Below are 23,515 nucleotides of genomic sequence, written 5' to 3' on the forward strand. Positions count from 1 at the left end.
TCTACAAGACTCCAGCAGACCAAGTTATCAGTGATCAGGCTGAGTGGGGAGAACCAAGCTGAACTCTTTCTCCGACTTTAAGGTCTGTAATCTCCATCCATCCATTCATTCATTATGAGGACTTGGTGATCGCCTGTTGTCTTGATGAGCAGTTCTTTGTGTCTTTGATTTTGTCATTGAAAGATTGCATCCTCTTTCCAAATACCTCTAGAAAGCTGTGGGGGCTATCCATTCGTCACACCTGAGTATTAACTAGCTTCCACACAGCATTTTATACAACGGTAGAAAGGCACCTTCATCATATCTAGGGTCTCGTTTATACCCACGAAGGAGGTGAAATCTCTGTTGTCCCAATTTCAGGACATTGAGGATCAGGAGGCGCAGTGACCTGCTCCAGGTCATGCAGAAGGAACCACCTCTGACTCCCAGCACCCTGTTTGTCTTCCAGAGCGCTGGGGCCAGGCGGAGGAAAGTCGCTGGGAGCAAGAAGGGCTGGCAGGGCCCTGAGCGCCGAGATGGGGGGTGAGGTGGGGAGGGCGGGATGCTCCTTCCCTCCTCCGCAAAGGAAACCCTTCTGATTCCGACTCTTAGAGCTCCAGAGACCGGATCTGAGACGCGGGTGGAGGTGGAGTTACACTCGCCTGCAGCCCTGAGGTTGTAAAAGGCCCATTAAGATCCAGGTTAAATCAACCTATGGAGCTGCCCCCCAGAGGGTCAGGGTCCCCACAACTTGACGGGGATCCTCAGCCGTCTCCTCCCCAGCCCCAGCACTCCCTCCCAGCCCTCGCGGTCCCTCTGGTGGGTCCCGCCCCAGCCCCCGTCTCCCTCGCCCCCGGAGGCTGGACTCTGCCCCCGCCCCGCCTGCCCCCTCCCTCCCGGGGGCGGTGGCCCGTGGCGGGCGCACCCATTGGCTGCGGCGAAAGCGAGGGCCGGGGCTGGCTGCGCTGATTGGCCGGGACGCTCGGCGGAGCCAGGGAGTCCGGCGAGTCTCTGGGGGAAGCCGAGCAGACACCCAGCGCTGCCGGAACTCGGGGCGCGCATCCCGCAAGTCGGAACCCGACGGATAGGATCCCGCAGATCGGAGCCGGGGCCTGGAGGTGAGCGCGAGGCGCCGGGTGGCTTGGGACGGGCCCTTTCGAGGGGAGCCGAGAGGAGGTCCTTCTGCCCTGCCCCCAGGGAGCAAAGCCTGGGCATCTTCTAGAAACGGAGCCCTCATCTTCCCAAGACGCGGGGCCCTCCTCCGAAAAGACAGGGGCTCCCACCCCCCAGAGAGCAAAATACCTTCCTTTCTCCTTCAGAAATGGGCCCTTCCTCCTGGCTCCAGCTCTAGACTGAAGTCCTCTCCCTTTTACCCCTTTGAAATAGAATGTGGCCCCAAAAAGTGGTCCCCAGGTCTCTAGAGCCCCCTCACCTCTTGGGAGACTGATGCCCCTTCCCCATCCTTAAAATACTAAGTTTGGGTGTCTTCCTTCTCCCCTCTCTTTCGGAATAATGGGGATCTTCTCAGCTCATAAATTACAGTGACCTCCGCCTCCATGACAAATGGAAGCTCTCCCCCCATCATTAGACAAGGAAATCCCGGAGCAGAGACTCTGCAAGTCACCCTCCTACCCCAGATACCGGGCTCTGGAGAGATAGATGATTCACCCTTGGCCCTGCCGGAGACCCCTCCCTACCCGTCAGAGAGGCAGGGTGGCCTCTGACACCACTACATTAAAGGCTTTTGGGGATTTCCCCTCTCCTCCCCAGTAAAGATGTAAAATGAGGGACCTTCATACTCAGGAGCAGGGCAAAGGTCTGGCCACCCCTCCAAGTCATCCACCTCCCTCCACTCCTCCCAAGCCCTTTCACACAACCCCATCCTAGTAACGCCCTGCCTCATCCTCCCACCGCTCCCAATCCCATCCTTCTCCACCTCACCCCAACTCCACTCCCACACCTGGCTGCCCCACCTATTTCACATCCTCTCACCTTTCCTCACCCACCGTGGCCAAGGTAAGACTACAGGGGATTCAATGAGATTTAGTAAGACTGGAGCTCTTAAAACTGGGATCCGGGGCCTAGAGGCCCTTCCAGGAGTCTTCAAACTCTGAGAGCAGAGATGGCCTCTGAGGCAGCAGGACAAGCAGAGACCACCCGCCACCTCTCCCCCACTCCCCGCCCCAACACACGCACAAAGGGCTGTGTTCAGTGCATTCTCTCTTGCAGTCTGGGAGGACAGCTGGCCCTCTTCCAAGAGGGCCCCCATTTCCCCCCTAAACTGTGCACCCCCGCAAGCGCCTGTGGACATTGCCTGGTGGAATTCCCTGGGCACTCAGCCAAGAGAAATGGGTGCTGCTGGGCCCATCCGCTGGGGAGGAGACAGTGTTGGCTTTGCTGCTTTGGTGAAGCTGGACTAAGGGACAGGATGTTGGTGACCTGGGGGTCGGGAGGGGGTGGGAAGAGCTCTTCTCTGGTGGGTCAGGTTGGGAGGCAGGAGAGAGGGAGGCAGTGAGTCGTGTCTTGCTTTGTGGAGCCTGTGTTGCGGCGTGGAGTCATAGAGAAATGTGTTTTCTCGAGGCCCAAAGAGGTTAGCCACGGGGAGAGGTAAATGCTCCAGTCTGGAGTCTTAAGACCTAAAAGGGCTTCTACATTAAAGACGTGGCCCCTTCATTTGACAGTTAAACACACAGAGGCACAAAAGGGGAAGAGACTTGCTCAAGGTCACCTAGCCTGTGGGTGAGAGCTGGTCCCATCCCCTCCAGGACCCTTAGGGTGCTAGGACCCCTGACACAAGCCCCAGTCCTCACATTTACAATGGGGACTTGGGGACTGCTGGGTCCCAAGTCCCCACTTGTCAGAGGAAGTGCCAAGGCTCTGCGAAGGTCACGAAGCCAGGAAGGGGCAGAGCGGGAACTCAATGCCATCCCCCAGCGGGCTGCCTCGTGGAATCCATTCCTGGGTGTCAGCGCATCCCTGCTCACCCCGTGCGATCTTTGTATTGAGGCCATTGCCAAATCTAGGCTTGCCAAAATCCAAACTGACCCAGGATAGCTAATAAGATCAGTTGCAGCTAATGAGAATCAGATGCTGGAGTGGAGGCTACTGCAGGAACCTCAGTTGCATAGCTGGGTTTGCTCCAAGAACTTTGGACAGGCCCTGAGGATGTCATATTCCTTCCCTCCAAGGTCCCCTCCCTCTTAGCCCCTGCCCATGCCCTCTGGCTTTGAGTTCCCTGCACATTGTCTCATCTCTGTTCAGAGGCCTGCATCTTTTCTCCTGGGAAATTGCATGGGAAAAGAGCTGAAATTCTGGCAGATTCTCTAGGACCACCCAGCTGGGCAGCGGGGACTGGGTCCCTACAAATGAGAGGGTCTGAAGTAGAGGCTCTCTCTGTTTCTGCCCCCACCGGGTTCCCAGCTAAAGGACTGGTTGTTGTGCCCCAACTTGGCCAAGGCGAAGTTCAAAGCATGAAGAGGACCACGGTAGAGAGGCCGAGAGGTGGGTCCCTGGAGACCTCTTATCTGGGTCTAGAGCACAAATCTGCCACTTTGTGTCTGATCTTAACCTCTCTGTGACATATCCTTGGGGTAAAATGGGTTAATCCTCATAAAATGTTTAGCACACAGCAAAATGAGCAGAAACAATGATTACAAGTGCAAAGTCATAAAACCTCTAATCATGAAGTGGGGAGGTGCTTATGCCTTAAGGCAAAACTCGTAACCCTTGTTGTAGATAATCTGCCAGGGCCAAGGCACTTGGGTACAAGGGGATGTCTTCCTAGAGAGACAGTGTAGTATGTGGAATGGACCACAGACCCCGAAGCCAGATGGAGTAGAGAGTTGGCCACTGGTAGTGGCTGTCTGTGGTACCTCAGGCAAGTCATTCATGTCTCTGAGCCTCAGTTCCTCATCTTTGAATGAGGTTTGTTGGGGTTGGACATCAGAAAAGAGACAGGTCTAGATGAGGGGTTCTCATTTTGGGCACTGTTGACACTTGGGTGAGAAGATTCTTTGTTGGGGGACTCCCCTGTGTATTGTAGGATATTCAGCAGCGCCTCTGGTCTCTACCTAGTAGATGCCAGTGACACTCCCTACCCCATGAGTCATGTCCATCAGAAATGTCTGCAGACATTGCCAGATGTGCCCTGGGGAGCAAAATCATCCTTTTCCTTCCCTATTGAGAACTGCTGGTCTAATACATGGCCTTAAACATAGCTAATACTTAATATAAAACAGTTTCCTAGCTGAGGTGGGTGGATGGCTTGAGCCCAGGAGTTTGAGACCAGCGTGGGCAACATGGCAAAACCCCATCTCTGTAAAATACAGGAAAAAAAAAATTAGCTGGGCATGGTGGCATGCGTCTGTAGTCCTAGCAACCTGGGAGGCTGAGGTGGGGGGATTGCTTGAGCCCGGGGAGGTCGAAGCTGCAGGGAGCCATGATCACACCACTGCATTCCAGCCTGGGTGACAGAGTGAGACCCTGTCTCCAAAAAAATAAAATAAAAACCAAAAACAGCTTCTTTCTTGCACAAGCTCCTCATTTTGGTTTCTGTGTAATGAGGAGAAGGAGATGTGTCTAGCTGCGGAGCCTTCCCATATTAACAACAATTTTTAATTTCTCACATTTACACCAGACTGTCTTGTCTGCTTTTTGTTTTTCTTTTTAGTAGAGACAGAGTCGGGTGGTCTCTAACTCCTAGGCTTAAGTGATCCTCCCGCCTTGGCTTCCCAAAGCGCTGGGGTTACAAGTGTGAATTACAGGAATAAGCCACAGCACCCAACCTACACAGGACCTTATCATCTCCAAAGCACTGTTGTGTCTTTGACACTATTTCTCACTCTACAGATAAGCAAACTAAGGCTCACAAAGGTTAAAAGACTTGTCTAAGACCATCACCCGCTTCTCCACCACGCATCAGAGAAACATCTATGCCAGAAATTGTTTGAGAAACAACTGTGTTCTGGGCCTTCTTCGGATTAGTTATCAGTGTCTTTCAAAACTTCAATGGCATGCTCTTTGGTCCAGCAATCCCACTTTGAAAAATCTTGCACAGAAATGCTCACACTTGCACTGACATAACACAAAAATGTCCATGGCAGAGTTTGCAACACAAGTATGGGAAGGGATTACAGTATATGCATTCATGTGGGAGAATGAGTAGACTTTAGATGAATGAGGTGGATCCACATTCCTGACCTCGAAAGCTTCCTGAGGCATTTTAGTGAAAAAGATAAAGTCACAGAATCAACATAGCCAGTATGATCCTATTTTTTTTTTTAATGTAAATATGCATGAACATGGATAATTAGGGACGTGGGGAATTAAAGGGACCTAGATAGTATATATATATGAGAACATATTCCTGGTGGAAGAAGAAAATAAATCTCCACCAGCTTCCCATGCATTAAAAATGAGCAAAGCGGTCTGGTCACCTTGGCTCACATCTGTGATCCCAGCACTTTGGGAGGCTGAGGCGGGAGAATCACTCGAGCCTAGGAGTTTGAGGCTGCAGTGAGTTGTGAGTGAGCCAGTGCACTCCAACCTGGGCAACAAAGGGAGACTCTAAATAATTAATCATAAAATAAAAATTGAAATGAGTAGAGCACAACCCACAGAGGTTGAGAGACTTGCTCACACCAGAAGTTGCCAGTGGTGAAATTCAGCTTTGAGTTTGCTGATAGTTATGGGGCCAAGAGACAGGAATCTGAGGCTCATCTCAGCAGGCCAAGCCTCCTTCCTTACTGTGGGGGAATTCCTTCTCTGAGCACCTAGAGGGATCCTGGTGTCAGACTGACCTCACCTGAATCAGGCTTCCACCTGAGTGATGACCTCAGGCCAGCCACTTTAACTCTCAGTGCCTCATTTCTCTATCTTTAAAATAGCTAAAAGACAAAGGAAAAAACATGAAAGCCAAAAAAAAAAAAAAAAAAGGTAGAAGGAGGAGGCAATAGTAGAACCTCCCTCATTGGGCCACTGTGAGGATTACATAAAACCATGTGTTCCAACCCCCAGTACTTAGTAGTTGCTTAATTAACACAAGCCCTTGTCTCTCCTGCCTTTTTCTCTGCTTGCCTGCTCCTTGCCAGGAGGCAGAAGACAAAAGCCTCAGAAAGGACAGTGGGGGCTCCTGAGGCCCCAAGAATGCTTAGCAGGCTGAATCAGTTGTCCTCACTTCTTCACTCTGCCCTCGGATCCACCATGACCACTCCGCTGCAGGAGCTTTTAACAGAAAGCCTGGGGGAGCATTCTGAGGGGGTCTGTGCTGTAGCTCCTCCTCCCTGGGGTCTAACCATCCTTGCTTTCTCTAGACACTCCACACATTAAACTGTCTTACCCATTGCAGGGATGGGATGGCATCATGTGGCCTCTAATTACACATCCCTTCAATAATAAATTGACTCTCCAAGGGCAAATTTTCCTCCTCCTTCAAAAGCTATCTCACATTGCGTCTTTTATAGGTAGTCTTCCCCGACCCTCCCCCATCTCCAACCAGGAAAACCATTTCTCCTCCTCCCAACTCCTGTCATCCACATCCTAGACTTCCTGGGTCTGCCACATCCTATTCTTCCTGGGTCCATCACATCCTAGATTTCTTGGGTCCATCACTGTTTGCTGGATTTCCTCCCAATCCATAATTGCCTGGAAGCAGCCATCACATCCATCACGTTTATTCTTGTGTCTCAAATGCATAGCACACTTCCCTATGCACACAGTAGATATTCAAGGAGCATTGACTGAATGCAGAAATGTATTTTTTAAATTGGGGTAAAATACACATAACATGAAATTGAGCATTTTCACCGTTTTATTTTTATTTATTTTTGGGGGGGCCAGGGGGAGTCTTGCTCTGTCACCCAGGCTGGAGTGCAGTGGTGTGATCTCGGCTCACTGCAACCTCCGCCTCCTGGGTTCAGGCAATTCTGACTCAGCCTCTCAAGTAGCTGGGATTACCCACGTGGGCCACCACCACACCCGGCTAATTTTTTTGTGTTTTTAGTAGAGACGGGGTTTCACCATGTTGGCCAGGCTGGTCTTGAACTACTGACCTCAAGTGATCCGCCTGCCTCGGCCTCCCAAAGTGCTGGGATTACAGGCATGAGCCACTGCGCCCAACCTCCATTTTTTGATTATTATTATTGGGGTCACTGTGGCAGGTGTGAAGCAGTACCGCATTGTGGTTTTGATTTGCATTTCCCTAATAACTGATGGCATTGAGCATCTTATGTGTTTGCTGGTTATTTGTATATTATCTTTAGGGAAATATCTACTCAAGTTCTTTGCCCATTTTTGAAATGAATTGTCTTTTTGTCTTCTTGTTCTTGAGCTGTAAGCGTTCTTCTTTTTTCTTTTTCTTTTTCTTTTTTTTTTTTTTTTTTTGAGACAGTCTCACCCTGTCACCCAAGCTGGAGTGCAGTGGCATGATCATAGCTTACTGCAGCCTTGACTTCCCAAGCTCAAACGATCCTTCTGCCTCAGTCTTCCAAGCAGCTGGGATAACAGGTGCCACCACACCTGGCTAATTTTTTAAAAAGCATTTTTTGTTGTTGTTGAGATGGAGTCTCCCTATGTAGCCCAGTCTGGTTTTGAACTCCTAGGATCAAGCGATTCTCCCACCTCGGCCTCCCAAAGTGCTGGGATTACAAGTGTGAACCACCTCGCCTGGCCCAGAGTTCTTTACATAAATAAATGTTTCTTTGTGTCACTATTTCTTCATCCACTTAAATATTTGCTCAGCTCCTGTAGGTCTCACACTGTCTTGTGATCCTGGGAATACCACCAGTTCCTGCCTATCAGGAACTCACAGTCTACTGCAAAGTTTCTCAGCCTCTACTTTTTTTTTTTTTTTTTTTTTTTTTTTTTGAGAGGGGGTCTTGCTCTGTTGCCCAGGCTGGAGTGCAGTGGCATGATCATGTTTACCCGGAACCTATGAATAGGACCTAATTTGGAAATAGAGCCTTTGCAGAAATAGTTAGGTTGAAATGAGGTCTTCCTGCATTACAGTGGCCCCTAATGCAATGACTGGTATCTTTTTAATTTTTCTTTTTTTTTTTTTGAGATGGGGTCTCGCTCTGTTGCCCAGGCTGGAGTGCAGTGGTGCAATCTCAGCTCACTGCAACTTCTGCCTCCCGGGTTCAAGCGATTCTCCTGCCTCAGCCTCCCGAGTAGCTGGGATTGCAGGCACCCACCACCACACATGGCTAATTTTTGTATTTTTAGTAGAGACGGTGTTTCACCATGTTGGCCAGGCTGGTCGTGAATTTGTGACCTCAGGTGATCCGCCCACCTTGGCCTCCCAAAGTGCTGGGATTACAGGCTGAGCCACTGCTCCTGGCCCACCTTTATACTACTGACGTGGAAGCGAGGCTGTCCTGTGCCGGATGTTTAGCAGCATTCTTGGCCTCCACCCACGAGATGCTGGCAACATACCTTCCTCCAAGTTGTGACAGCCGGAAATGTCTCCAGGCATTACGAAGTGTCCCCTGGGGAATCAGATTGCCCCTGGTTGAGAATCACTGGTTAGAGGCTAAGACAGCTATGTATATCTACAATTTCAATCAGATTGCTTGTGCCTAACAGGATACACACACACACACACACACACACACACACACACACACAAACACACAGGAGGCATTCAGGATGTATTTGTTGGATGTTGGATGGCTGGGGGTGTGGATGGATGCATGGATGGACAGACACAACCCCTTTGTTGGTTGGCTAGATTGATGGATGCATGTGTGAATGAATGGATGAATTCCCACAAATTCTACTGTGGGAAAACAGAACGCTGTTCCTCCAACCAGAGTAGCCTACCCCTTTATCTCTGTCTAGCACAGTGTTTTTCAAACTTTGGCATCGGAATCCCCTCAAGAGCTTGTTAAAACACAGATTGATGTCCCTGCCCACCAGAATTATGATTTAGTAGAATCACCGGCGGGCAGAACTCTATTTCCATGTTCTCTAGGAATCCTGGACCAGCCCCCGTCCCCTGCCAACCTTGTCCTTGTCCAGAGGTCCCGTAATCTTCACTGCCAGCATCTCCCATTTAGGTGCTAACATCTATTATCTTGGATATGGCAACCTGCCAGCACTCTGTCCCTGGGTTGCACTGAGAATTCCTTCAAAGTTGGGACCCACTGTATTCTAGTATCTTACTACTGAAAGTGTGGTCCAGCGGCCAGCAGCATTGCATCATCTAGGAGCTAGCTAGAAATGCAGAATCTTGGGCCCCACCCAGAACTACAGAATGTGAATCTGCATTTTAACAATATCCCCTAGGGTGATTTGTGTGCACTTTTAAGTTTGAGAAGCCTATTTTAGACAGATCTGTAACCCCCACACTCAGAGCTAAGCTAGGGATAGCTTTGCTGATAAGTTACATTGACAGCATCTGTTACCATGTAATTGGTGCCTGAGCTGAAGCATCCTTCAGCCATTACTGGCCATTTGTACCTTTGCCTGAAGTTATCTCTGGAAATGTCTACACTGGCCTCGCTTTACCCGTGGGAAAACAGAAGCCCAGAGGAGCAGTGCCTTGCCCAAGGTCACACGATGAGCATGAAAGCAGAGTGGAGATCACCCTCCACTCCTTAAAGGGAATGGGATCAAGAGGATTGAAATGCTGTATCCACTGAGCAGGGTGGCACATGCCTGTAGTCCCAGCTACTCGGGAGGCTGAGGCAGGAGGATTACTTGAGCCCAGGAGTTCTGGGCCGTAGTGTACTATGCCAATCAGGTGTCTGCATTAGTTCGGCATCAATATGGTGACCTCCTAGGAGTGGAGGACCACCAGGTTGCCTAAGAAGGGGTGAACCAGCCCAGGTCAGAAACAGAGCAGGTCAAAACTCCTGTGCTGATCGGTAGTGGAATTATGTCTGTAAATAGCTACTGCACTCCAGCCTGGGAAACATAGCGAGACCCTGTTTCTAAAAAAAAAAAAAAAAAAAGAGAGAGAGAGAAAAGAACTGAAATGCTGCAATGATACTGAAAATATGGGGTGTAAGGGGAGCATTCTGAAGCCACTTAGGTCTGTCCTGTGAAAGTGGAGAAAGGAGAGATGACTTAAAAGTGATGCAAGAACAAGAACTTAAGTTGTATTCTTTTGTTCATCCAACCAGTGTTTATTGTGTACTTACTAGACTCCAGGCATGGTTGTCTGGTATCTATAGTATTGAACGAGGAAAGCCAGGCCTCCCTTTTGGTGGTGTATCTGGAGAGGACAGATGTTGTAGCCATGTGGCATTCACTCATTTGTCAATGAGTGTGTTCATTTATTGCATGATTTCCATGTGCTGTGTACAGTAGTAGGGGCGTGTGTGTGTCTATGTGTCTGTGTGTGTGAGAAAGACAGAGAGAGAGAGAGAGATGGAGGGAGAGACAAAGACTGAGCTACTACACCAGCGCCTCTTCTAGACTAGCCATGCGGAAACAGGCCCCAAAACAAGGGCCACACAGTGAGGAGAGTGCCGAAGGTGTGTGGGAGTGAATACAGGTTCAAGCTCAAAGTAGAAGGAGGTTACCACTCCCTGTTTCTGGGGATTTTAGGGAAGAAATTTCAGGAGGAAAAGGCAGAAAAGAAGAGAAAGACACTCTGCAGGGAGAGCATCATGAACAGGCCCAGAGAGTTAATAGGAAGCCATTCCAAGAAAATCGCAGGAGAAAAAAGAAGGATAGACCGGGCACGGTGGCTCACACCTGCAATCCCAATGCTTTGGGAGGCCGAGGTGGGCGGATCACTTGAACCCAGGAGTTCAAGACCAGCCTGGCCAACATGGCCAAACCCTGCCTCTACAAAAAATACTAAAATCAGCCGGGCATGGTGATGCATGCTTGTAGTCCCAGCTACTCAGGAAGCTGAGGCAGGAGGATTACTTGAGCCCAGGAGTTTGAGACCAGCCTGGGCAACTTTGCAAGGCCCCTCAAGACCCCTTCTCTACAAAAAATTGTAAAAATTCGCTAGGTGTGGTGATGTGCACCTGTAGTCCCAGCTGCTCAGGAGGCTGAGGCAGGAGGGTCCCTTGAGTCAAGGAGGCCGAGGCTGCATTGAGCCATAATCATGCCACTGCACTCCAGCCTGGGCAACAGAGCGAGATCCTGTCTCAAAAAAAAAAAAAAGATGGAGGGTAAAATCATGAATCTCATACAGATACAAAAACAAACACTCAACGATTTTATTAGGCTCATTCAATGAGGGAACAAGGTAGACATTAGAACCAGTTCAAAAGAAAAGTCAAAGCACAAATATGTAAAGAGTAAAAGGATGTCTAAATAGATTCGAAACAGAGGCAAACATGGTTGGACAAGGCAGAACTTGCTTGTCTATCAGTTTTCTACAACTTACAAGGAGTCAGCAAAATAGTTTGAAAATAATGAACAAGGCCAGGCATGGTGGCTCATGCCTGCAATCCTAGCACTTTGACAGGCCGAGGTGGACAGATTGCTTGAGCTCAGGAGTTCGAGACCACCTTGGGCAACATGGTGAAACCCTGTCTCTACCAAAAATACAAAAAACTGGTCAAGCATGGTGGCGCGTGCCTATAGTCCCAACTACTCGGGAGGCTGAGGTACAAGAATCACTTGAGCCTGGGAAGTGGAGGTTGCAGTGAGCAAAGATCACGCCATTGCACTCCAGCTTGGGCAACGGAGACCGTGTCTCAAAATAAAAATAATAATGAACAAGTGGACAAGGCTAGAATCAGATAATCCAAAAATTTGCGTTGTAAGTAGGTAGTGCATAACTCTTTTTCTATAAAACCAATGTTTGGCCAGGCGCGGTGGCTCATGCCTGTAATCCAGCACTTTGGGAGGCCAAGGCAGGCGGATTGCTTGAGCTCAGGAGTTCGCGACCAGCTTGGGCAACATAGTGAAACCCTGTCTCTACTAAAAATACAAAAAAAAAAATTAGCCTGGCGTGGCAGCCTGCGCCTGTAGTCCCAACTACTTGGGAGGCTGAGGCAGGAGAATCGCTTGAACCTGGGAGGTGGAGGTTGCAGTGAGCCAAGATTGCACCACTGCACTCTAGCCTGGGCAACAGAGCGAAACTCTGTCTCAAAACAAAAACAAAAAAAACAAACAACAGCAACAACAACAAAAACAAAAAACCAATGTTCAAGTGATGGAGAGGCATGGGTGGGTGAGGAGTGGCAAGTGGAGGCTGTAGAAAGAGTAGATCATGTCCCGCCAGGTGACCCATGATCATGAATTTGGACTTGACTCAGAGACCCATAGGGAACCATGGAAGAGATTTAAGCAAGGCAGTGATGTGATTTTGTTATCACTTGAGAAAGATCCTCCTGGAAGCTGAATGGAGAGTAGACAGACACCTTCTCCCACTAGCATTTGAGCTCAGGTTTCATTAGGGAAACAGCCAATCCCAGGGGCAGATTGCTGACCTTCCTGCAAAAGGTTTTAGAGCCTGGAAGCTCCTTCAGGGCAAGGTTGGCCGAACACCAGCCAAAAGAGCAAGGCACCACCCCGGCAGGACAGGGCTGTTTTGTGCATGGGAACAAAGCCTGCCTCCTCTCTCTGCCCAGAGCTGTAAATAAATAGCACTCTGCTGGCTTTGCAGGCTGAGCGCCGGTCTGGGGACAGGCTGCAAATGCACACACCAAGGAGTATTTTTGCAAATGAATGCCTGCATGCAGATTTGCATGCCTGGCGTCCTGCCCCAGCCCTAAGTGTCCAGTCCTGCAAGGGGCTAGAAGCAGGACTCAAAAAAGAGCCACACACAGAAGGGTGTGGACATTCTGACCTGGGGACAGGTTCCAGGAGGGATTCAGAGGCAGGCTGGCAGGGTGAGTGGGAGAAAACTTGCAGAGAACCCTGGACAGAGTTTTGGCTCCAGCTTTACCCATGATAGTGACAATGACCTGTGAGTAGTGGCCACTCACATTGGCTGTGTATTTGTGTGTACTTGCTCACCTTGTCGCTCACAACAGCCCTATGAGGAAAGGCTGATCAGAGTTCAGAGACAGGAAATGGAAGCTCAGAAAGGATGACTGACTTGCCCAGGGTCTCCTACTGAAAGGAGCATTTCTAGTGAGAAACCGAGGCTTGAAGACTCTGGAGCCCTGGTGTCTAGGACTGACCCACATGGACACCTCTGCATATGCCCACTGCTGTCTCTGACCTCAGTTTACTCATCCGTCAATGGGTGCAATAATGTCTTTGCACCTAATGATCACAGCAGAGTTTGGGAAGATGAACTACCACTGCAAATGAGAAAGCCTTGAAAAGTCATAAATGCTGAATAGGAACGGGTGGTATGTGGAGAAAGTCTGAAAGTGCTTTCCTTAGGCCCCAGAGACAGGGTGTGGAAAGCAAGGCCAATCTTGTTTGTACTCAGGGGCTTTGGAAGTGCAGAGTGGCCTTAGATGGGTGGAGGTGAAGGCATGCTGAAGCTTGCTGAACCACTCCCGGATCATAGGTGAGCCAGGTTGGGTCTAGTCTGTTTATTTCCCTTGAGAGGAAGAGATGGTGGGTGCATTGTGGAGAGAGTGGGAAACAGTGACCCTGAGGTGGGGCCGCACATCTGGATGCAGTGTTTGCCGAGAGCACTTGGCCACCTGCCCTCCCACGGAGCAGGTGCTAGTCTTGGGTCCCACTCTTCCAGGTTCTTCAGAAGCTGAGCTCCAATCTGTAATCCCAGCACTTTGGGAGGCTGAAGCGGGGGAATCACGAGGTCAGGAGATGGAGACCATCCTGGTCAACATGGTGAAACCCTGTCTCTACTACAAATACAAAAAAAATTAGCTGGGTGTTGTGGCACGTGCCTGTAATCCCAGCTATGCGGGAGGCTGAGGCAGGAGAATAGCTTGAACCAGGGAGTCAGAGGTTGCAGTGAGCTGAGATCGCGCCACCGCACTCCAGCCTGGCAACAGAGTGAGACTCCGTCTCAAAAAACAAAAAACAAAACAAAAACAGAAGCTAAGTAGCTTGCTGTTTGTTTGGACTGAGCAGTCCTTCCAGCAGCAGCCACCTGCCAACGAATCAGATCATTTGCAGGTCATCCACCAGGTCCCACGCGGTGCATCCCCTGAAAGGCCTGTGGTGGGGCTTGGGCTGAGGCCTGTGTCTTAGACCTGTGAGATCAGGGAAAAGTACTGCATCTGGAAAGCAGCTGTGCTGCTGGCTCCCTGAGTGCCCGGGAGCCAGTGACTTCTGTCCAGACCTCAGTGTCCTCATCTGTAAAATGGCAACAACAAAACTACCTTTTGAAACATTATATGAATGGTTGTTAAATTGGAAAACTGGATGATAAGAGTTAAATGCTCTTTTTTTTTTAAGAGACAGGGATCTCACTCTGTTGCTCAAGCTGGAGTGCACTGGCACCATCGTGGCTTACTGCAGCCTCGACCTCTGGGCTTAAGGGATCCTCCTGCCTCAGCTTCCCCAGTAGCTGGAACTATAGGCACATTCCCCACCCCACTATTTTACTTATTTTTTATTTTTTTGTAGAGGCAAGGTCTTGCTATGTTGCCAAGGCTAGTCTCAAGCTCTTGGCCTCAAGCAATCCTCCCAAAGTGCTGGGATTATAGGCAAGAGCCACTGCACCCGGCCAAAAGTTGAATGCTTCCTACCTACAAGACACTGGGTACTACTTGGACTATCTCATTTTTAATGTCTCAATAAGGTGGGAAAGGTCCTCTTCCTTTAAGCTTCTTCACCAAGGTGACAGATGTAGCAAGAGCTTGAAACAGGACTTGAACTAGAATCTGCCTGATCCAAAACCTAAGTCTTCAAACATGGGGTTATTGGAGGACCTCCAAGGACCAGGGACTTAGAAGCCCTCCTCCTTCCCTTCCTGTACCTTTATTCCTCAAGTCCGCATAGACTTTCTCTGTTTGTTTAACAATTTATTTTTTGAATAGGCAATCATGGCACGTGATAAAACATTCAAACACTGCAACTTAATCTACAGAAAAAAATAAATTTTTCTCCCTCATCCCCATCCTGTGGACCCCTTTGCCTCATTAGAGGCAATCCTGCATTTAAAAAATAGTCACCAAGGCCAGGATCTTACTATGTTGCCCAGGCTGGTCTCAAACTCTTGGCCTCAAGCAATCCTCCTGCCTCAGCCTCCTAAAGTTCTGGGATTACAGGCGTGAGCCACCGTGCCTGGCCGGACTTTTTAAATAGGACACAAAAAGCATTAACCATAAAAGAAGACCATAAGAACACAGAAGCTTAGAGAGCTGAAGTCACTTGCCTAAGACCACACAGCTTCCAAAGGGCAAATATAAAAGTCTCCAGCTCTATAATTTTCTACATTTTTTGTGGTGCTTTTTTCCTTTTCAAAATATAGAGTGAGTCATACTCATCAGGAATTTTACCTACAGAATGAAAACATTTCTGGGGAGTAGGACAGGATTCTGAGATGTTTCTAATCTGTGCCTTGAGCGGATCTGATGACTTATCCAGATCTAAGACCCTCATCTCATTCTTGGCAGTGCTTTTTAAATTTAGCAGCCAACATGGGGTTTTGGTTCTTTCTGCACCAAGTGGAGTAATTAAGAAGGGTTTCATCAAGGTAAATATCTGCTGGGTTTCTATAGAATTGTGGGGAGGGAGTTGAATATATACCAGCACTCAAAATCTCATTAAATGGGTCTGCCCCTTGTTCCAGGACAGGAGAGCCAAACATAGCGGACAGGATTGATGTTTTCATGAATGTAGGTGGCCGCTGTGTTCTTTGTGGGTTTTCAAGGTGGGAATTTGTTGGCAAAGGAATGTATGAAGAAGCCAGGAGTTAATACTGCTTCAGGGAGGTTTTAGAGCCTGGGGGAAATAATGTAGTTTTAGAATTTTTAGAATAAGTATTGGCAGTGTGTTAGGGGGAAAAAAAAACCTGAAAAATAGAATACAGATTTCAGTTAAGCTCTCCCTTCGTCAAACCACACTTGCCCATATTGGCACATAGCTTGTTGCTACAGCCACACCTCCTCTGTTTATTGAGTATCTACTTAGTGCTTGGTAATATATTGTGTACTATGAGTACCCTCTCTGGGAACCCCACAATAACCCTTTGATGTGATTTCAAGCCCATTTTACAGATGAGGGTCTATTACAAAACTTGCACTAGGTCCTCAGAAACCAAGTGAGGGAGTTGGGATTTGAACCCCTTCACCTGAACACTTGCACCTGCCTGCAGTTAATACATCATATTAGAGCAGATAACCTGCCACATTTCCTGGAGGTCGGGGTTCTCAACTGCTGCACCTGTGCTCCCCAGGGAACTTTTTTTTTTTCCAAGATAGACTCTCACTCTGTCGCTTAGGCTGGAGTGCAGTGGCGCAATCTCGGCTCACTACAATCTCTGCCTCCTGTGTTCAAGCGATTCTCCTGCCTCAGCCTCTTGAGTAGCTGGAATTACAGTCATGTACCACCACACTTGGCTAATTTTTGTATTTTTAATAGAGACGGGATTTCGCCGTGTTAGCCAGGCGGGTCTCGAACTCCTGATCTCAGGTGATCTGCTGCCCTCAGCCTCCTAAAGTGCTGGGATTACAGGTGTGAGCCACCACACCCAGTGCCAAGGGACTTTTGGCAAGGTCTGGAGATGCTTTCGGTTGTTACAGCTGGCGGGGAAGGAAGAATGCTACTGGCTTCTGGTGGGCAGAGGCCAGGGATGCTGCTAACCATTCTAACCCCTCCCTCTGCAACAAACAATTACCTGGCCCCAAAAGTCAATAGTGCTGAGGTTGCAAAACCCTGAATAAAAGAGCACAACTTTTCAATACCCCTTCCAGTGTTTTCATAGGAAGTTTCTGTTACGAACCGCACCTCTCTTCAGTACCTTGTCCCTGGTGAGTGGTTCTTATCGGGTTTCTGGGCTTTCCTTCCATAGGGTGGCAGGACCTGGGCTCCATGTTAGAGTCAGTAAAACGTGGGCCGGTCGCTGTGGCTCATGTCTGTAATCCCAGAACTTTGGGAGACCAAGGTGGGAGGATCACTTGAGGCCAGGAGTTAGAGACCAGTCTGCGCAACAAAGTGAGACTTTGTCTCTACAAAAAATAAAAAAATTAGCCAGGCACAGTGGTTCATCATGCCTGTGGTCCCAGCTACCTGGGAGGCTGAGTTGGGAGGATAAGCCCAGGAAGTCAAGGCTGCAGTGAGCTGTGATCACACCACTGCCCTCCAGCTTGGGCGACAAAGCAATACCCTATCTCAAAAAAATACATTATAATTAATAAATAAGTAAATAAATAAATAGAGTCCATAAAATGCTTTTGGCAACATGGCTAAGAAGGAGGCAGTTGAGCAGGTGAGGTTTGCCTCTTGGAAGCTGCATTCCAGGACATTTCCAGTACTGCAGTACCTTTTTTGCTAGGGGGATTGAGAGGAAAATCCCCCCAAAAGGGCCTGAAGCTCTTAGCACTTGCCATGTCATATTCTTTTCCTCCTGATGGGAATGGAGCATGTTCATAAATTCACACCTTTGCTGCTGAAGACGGTATGCCAAAGGTCACTGCACTCCGCTGAGCTAGCTCTCTGCATTTCTATCTTGAAGAAGCAAGCAAACATGCACATCTCTTGCCATTTGTGTGGGGGTTTGGCTACCTGGCTGATTGAAAGAACACTTCCCCTACTGCATTTAAGGAGAACTTTGCTTGGCCCAGACCTTTGAAGGATCCAAAGGTACCTTTTTTTTTTTTTTTTTTTGAGATGGAGCCTCACTCTGTCGCCCAGGCTGGAGTGCAGTGGTGCGATCTCAGCTCACTGCAATCTCCACCTGCCAGGTTCAAGAGATTCTCCTGCCTCAGCCTCCTGAGTAGCTGGGATTACAGGTGCACACCACCATATCTGGCTAATTTTTGTATTTTTAGTACAGAATGGGGTTTTACCATGTTGGCCAGGCTGTCTCGAACTCCTGACCTCAGGTGATCCACCTGCCTCAGACTCTCAAAGTGCTGGGATTACAGGCGCAAGCCACCATGCCCAGCCTCCATGTGTAACTTTTGACTCCCCAAAAACTTTACTACTGATAGCCTCCTGCTAACCTGAAGCCTACTAGTAACATAAACAGTTAATTACAAGATTAGCCTCTACGTATATTTTATGCATCCATGACATACCTAGCTTTTTCTTAATTTTTTTCAATGTTTCTATGCTACACAGTTTGTCTTTGAGCTTTTCTAATCGTCACAAATCTCCAAAAAAAATTCCAGTGTATTTATTGAAAAAAATCCACATATTAGTGGACCCATGCATTTCAAATCCATGTTATTGAAGGGAATACTCTTTTTAGGTCTTTTTATTTTTATTTTTTTGAGACAGACTCTGAGTGTTGCTCTGTCACCCAGACTGGAGTGCAGTGGCACGATCTCAGTTCACTGCAACCTCCGCCTCCCGGGTTCACGTGATCCTCATGCCTCGGCCTCCTGGGATTACAGGCATAGCTGGGATTACAGGCATGTGCCATCATACTGGGCTAATTTTGGTATGTTTAGTAGAGACTGGGTTTTGCCATGTTGGCCAGGCAGGTCTTGAACTCCTGACCTCAAGTGATCTGCCCGCCTCAGCTTCCCAAAGTGCTGGGATTACGGGTATAAGCCACCATGCCCAGCTTGTTTTTAGGTCTTGAATTTGCTGGGAGGGTTTTATTTTGTTTGACTTTGCCCATTCTTTTAAGTAAATTTTTTGTTTTGAGATTAGTGTAGACTCACACACAGTCATAAGAAATGATACAGAGAGATCCTATGTGTCCTTCATCCTGTTTTCCCCAATGGCACCATCTTACTAACCCATAGAGTCCAATATCACAACAAAGATACTGACATTGATACAGTCCATCCATTTTAATTTTAATTTTTTTTATTTTTTATTTTTATTTATTTGTTTATTTTTTGAGACAGAGTCTCGCACTGTTGCCAGGCTGGGGTCCAGTGGCATGATTTCCGCTCACTGCAAGCTCCGCCTCCCAGGTTCATACCAGTCTCCTGCCTCAGCTTCCCGAGTAGCTGGGACTACAGGCGCCCACCACAATGCTAAGATTTTTTTTTTTTTTTTTTTTTTTTTCAGTAGAGACAGGGTTTCACCGTGTTAGCCAGGATGGCCTCGATCTTCTGACCCTGTGATCCGCCCGCCTCAGCCTCCCAAAGTGCTGGGATTACAGGCATGAGCCACCGCGCCCAGCCCAGTCCATCCATTTTATTCAGATTTCCCTAGCTTTACATGCATTCACCTTGCACTTTTTTTATTTGTTTGTTTGTTTTGTTTTGTTTTTGAGACAGGGTCTTGCTCTGTCACCCAGACTGGAGTGCAGTGGTGCAATCAACAGCTCACAATAGCCTTGAGCTCCTGGGCTTAAGCAATTCTCCCGAGCAGCTGGGACCATAGGCACGTGCCACCATGCCTGGCTACCTTTTTTATTTTTTGTAGAGATGGGGTCTCACTATATTGCCCAAGCTGGTCTGGAACTCCTGGGCTCAAGTCATCCTCCCACCTCAACCTCCCAAAGTGCTGGGATTACAGGCATGAGCCACCGCACCTGGGGCGAGCTTTGAAAGATTTTGATTTGAGGTTCGCAGTTGCCATTGCCACTTTGCTGAAAAAAGGGGCTCAAATTCCAGTGGAGTGTGGAGTCAGTCGTGATGGGTGTATTCCCAAGGCTGAGACATCCCTGGAGTAACTTTAGGTGTCTGTCCTGGGCTGTGTCCTGGCAGAGAAGGAAGCACAGGAGAAGGAAGGCAGGCCGCCACATCCTAACACCTGAGTTCCGGTTTGGGACACACAGAGAACTCTGTGCTCCCGCCTACACTCTGCCTTCCCCGACTTCCTCCCCATTCCCGACGTTTCACTTGATTTCACTTGATTGTCAGGCCCAGCTGGCAGCATTCTGCTGGAGCCACTGGGCCAGCAAGCCTGACAGGTGATGATCCTTTAGTACCTCGGGACATGAGCGTTCACCCTTGTCCGACCAGTGACTGTCCCTGTGAGCTCAGTTCTTTGTTCTGGGTCTTGAGTCTGGAAAGCCCCAGCTTTGCTTGGGGACATCCTTTGGAAGTAAGAGCAGCATGTCAAAGCTACACAGTTTTGGGAGAAAGTGCTGAGTCTACAAGACATCTCCCCACTGGAGCTGGCATTGTGGGAGAGAGAGGAGAACTCTTCAGAGATTTCTGTTAAAAGACTGGAATGAGAAGCAGATGGTTCATACTGGTTGAGATAAGAGGCCAGCGCCTTGCTGTAGTTTTAATTTTCTGCAGGATCCAAATGATTGTAAAGATTGTGTTTCTCCACCTCTGCAGAATCACCCCTAAGCACTGCATTCATGATTCTGCAGAAAAACTAGGCAGCCAGACAAACCTGGTTCAAATCCCAACTGCCACTTACTTGTGGCAAGAATAGGATGAGTTTTGCTCAACCTTACCTCAGCCTCAGCTTCTCAGTCTGCAAACTGGCACTACTCCACTACATCACAGATGTTTAAGAGCATCAGTGATGTCTGGAAATTAGTTAGCATAGGGTGAGTGTAGATAAAGCCTAATCCACCGCGGGGCCTTTCAGCTTTCTTTGCCTCCGTTTTCTCATCTGCTAAGTGGAAAGAAATTTTCCTTGCATTGGAGTGATGTTAAGTCTCAAAATGCACAGCACTCGAAGTCAGTAGAGATACAGAGCAGTTTTCAGTGGTAACTGAACAGAGTGGTTTGTCTCCAGTACACCAGCTCAATGCCAGTTCTTGGGGCAGAGCAGTTGACCCAAGGGAGTGGATAATTAAACAATGCACAGAAACTTAGAACCTGGGACCATGAGGGATCGCTGAGCTGACTGGGTCTAAACCAAGTCAGATGCTTAAAGATGCTTAAAGCCTCTCTCCTGCATCTTAGACAAGAAGGCATCCAGCCTCCAGAATGGATCCCACTCCAAGGCAAGGAGCTTTCTTAGTTATTGAGCCAAAATCCGCCTTCCATTTTGTAACTTATTGAAGATTGCAGCCATAGTACAAGAGAGAGCTGGGACTCAAACCCAGGTCTGAGTGCACAGCCCATGACCCTAACACCTGGGCCCCATTGCCTCTGTAATCCAAGGTTCCTACTGTTGCACTCCATTCTGTCCAGGACTCAGCACAGCACTGGGAACCCAGCAGGATTAAAGAAGGGCCAGGGTGACTGTGCAGGGAGACCCTGGGGAAGAAGGCTGACCTCTGGTAGGGAGCTCTCAAAAATTTTGGGATCAGGCCGGGCATGGTGGCTCACTCCTGTAATCCCAACACTTTGGGAGGCTGAGGCGGACAGATCACTTGAGGTCAGGAGTTCAAACCAGCATGGCCAACATGGTGAAACCCCGTCTCTACTAAAAATACAAAAATTAGCTGTGTGTGGTGCACGCGCCTGTAATCCCAGCTACTCGGGAGGCAGAGGCAGGAGAATCATTTGAAAGGAGGCAGAGGTTGCAGTGAGCCGAGATTGTGGAGCCACTGTACTCCAGCCTGGGTGACACAGCGAGACTCTGTCTCAAAAAAAAAATAAAGAGGGAAGTTTGGTATCAGCAACCTGACTGTGGTCCCTGAGCTCTGGCCAGCCCTTCTTCTGGCCTATAGATGCTGATAGGCCCATGGGATCATCACAGGAGTGAATAGGAAGTGTTCCCAGCAGCCGGGTGCCTGGGGAGCAGATCGGAGAAGCCTGGTCTTGGGCAGACCTGTTCAAGCTGACCCCAGGGTGTCCACTTCCCCTGTGGAGGAAGCTCCTCAGGTTAAGTGATCATTCGTTGATTTTAATTTTTTCTCCTGGAAAACTGGCCTGCTCCTGCCATCCCCAGAGGCAACCATGTCCCAGGGAATTACCAACACTCAACATGTAACTTACATTGCGCATCAACTGTAAAATCAAGGAGAACAAGAGACGAGGAGCTTGCGTGCTGGCGGAGAGAGGACGATGAATCATGAACGAATGAGAAAGAGACAGATAAGGGTGACAAAAATAAAATGTGTTGGTCTGAAAGCAGTGGGACTACTTTAAGTTGGGGTCAAGGAAGGCTGTTCTGAGCAGGTGGTATTTGGGCTGAAGAATGAGACAGCCATTTCGGGCCTGGGGGAAGCTCATTCCAGGCGGGGACACGGCAGATGCATGGCAGGTCCCACGTTGGGGGGACTTGAGGTCATCATTAGAAGGTTGGGTTTTATTCTCTCTGCAATTAGAGATCTTTGGTAGGTTATTAACTAGGGAGTGACATGATGTGTTTCACTTTAAAATAATCCCTCTGGCTGCTCCATGCAAAGTGGATTGAACAAGACCTCGATGGGATCAGAGAGACCACTTAGGCGGCTGCCACAGTCAATTACAAGTGGAAGTGGCTTGGATTCAGGTGGAGACAGGAAGAGAGGATGATCTAGAAATGCCCGGAACAGTCCAGACATGAGCAATTGCAGTCAGTGCCTGGGTTCAGATCCAAGCCCTTGTAATAATGTATGAATTTGAAACTCCCTTTCCTCCTGTGCAAATTAAAGTTTTTTTGTTTTTTGTTTTTGTTTTTGTTTTTGGAGACGGGGTCTTGCTCTGTCACCCAGGCTGGAGTACAGTGGTGTGATTGCAGCTCACTGCAACCTCCGCCTCCCAGGTTCAAGAGATTCTCCTGCCTCAGCCTCCTGAGTAGCTGGGATTACAGGTACAAGTGACCACGCCCGGCTAATTTTTTGTAGTTTTAGTAGAGAAGGGGTTTCACCATGTTGGCCAGGCTGGTCGCAAACTCCTGACCTCAGGCGATCCACCTGCCTCAGCCTCCCAAAGTGCTGGGATCACAGGCGTGAGCCACCACGCCTGGCCCTGTGCAAGCTTTAAATTGCAGGAGGTGATCCTTTGTACATTGGAGGTGGTAGCAGTAATAACTGACATGATCAGTAAAAATATTCATTGACATCATACATTCACTTCCTGGAGCTGCTGCAAAAAAATTGTCACAAACTGAGTGACTCAAAACAATGGAAGTTTATTCTCTTAAGTTCTAGAGGCCAGAAGTCCAAAATCCAGAGATCAGTAGGACTGTACTGTCTCTGATGGCTCTAGGGTTCCAAGCTTGCCTGCTGCCGGAGGAGTGGTTGAGAGTAACTGAGTACATGGCCCGCCTTTAGCAGTTGCTCTGTTCTGTTGTGTGGAGAGGTCGCATTTTGTTTATCTGCTCATCTGCTCATGGACCCTTGGGTTTGTTTCCACCTTCTGGCTCTTTTTTTTTTTTCTTTGAGATGGAATTTCACTCTTGTCCCCCAGGCTAGAGTGCAATGGCGCGATCTCAGCTCACCGGAAGCAGGTTCAAGCGATTCTCCTGCCTCAGCCTCCCAAGTAGCTGGGATTATAGGCACCTGCCACCACACCCTTCTAATTTTTGTATTTTTAGTAGAGATGGAGTTTTCACCATGTTGTCCAGGCTGGTCTCAAACTCCTGACCTCAGGTGATCCACCCTCCTTGGCCTCCTGAAGTGTTGGGATTACAGGCGTGAGCCACCGCGCCCGGCCTTCTGGCTCTTATGAATAATGCTGCAATTGGCAGGACGCGGTGGCTCATGCCTGTAATCCCAGCACCTTGGGAGGCCAAGGTG

The 23,515-nt window shown here is 48.7% G+C and overlaps 1 protein-coding gene across 2 annotated transcripts in view; it reads left to right on the forward strand.

The window, feature by feature from the left end:
• Positions 1-979: 979 nt before the first annotated feature.
• Positions 980-23,515, forward strand: part of ABAT (4-aminobutyrate aminotransferase) — a 114,680-nt gene continuing 92,144 nt past the window's right edge. The window contains exon 1 of one of the 2 annotated variants that reach the window (XM_054533185.2): positions 980-1,097. The gene's annotated coding sequence lies outside the window, so the exon portion shown is untranslated. 2 annotated transcript variants of the gene reach the window in all.

Source organism: Pongo abelii, chromosome 18 (genome assembly GCF_028885655.2).
Source record: "Pongo abelii isolate AG06213 chromosome 18, NHGRI_mPonAbe1-v2.0_pri, whole genome shotgun sequence".
In the NCBI taxonomy this organism is placed as follows: Eukaryota; Metazoa; Chordata; class Mammalia; order Primates; family Hominidae; genus Pongo; species Pongo abelii.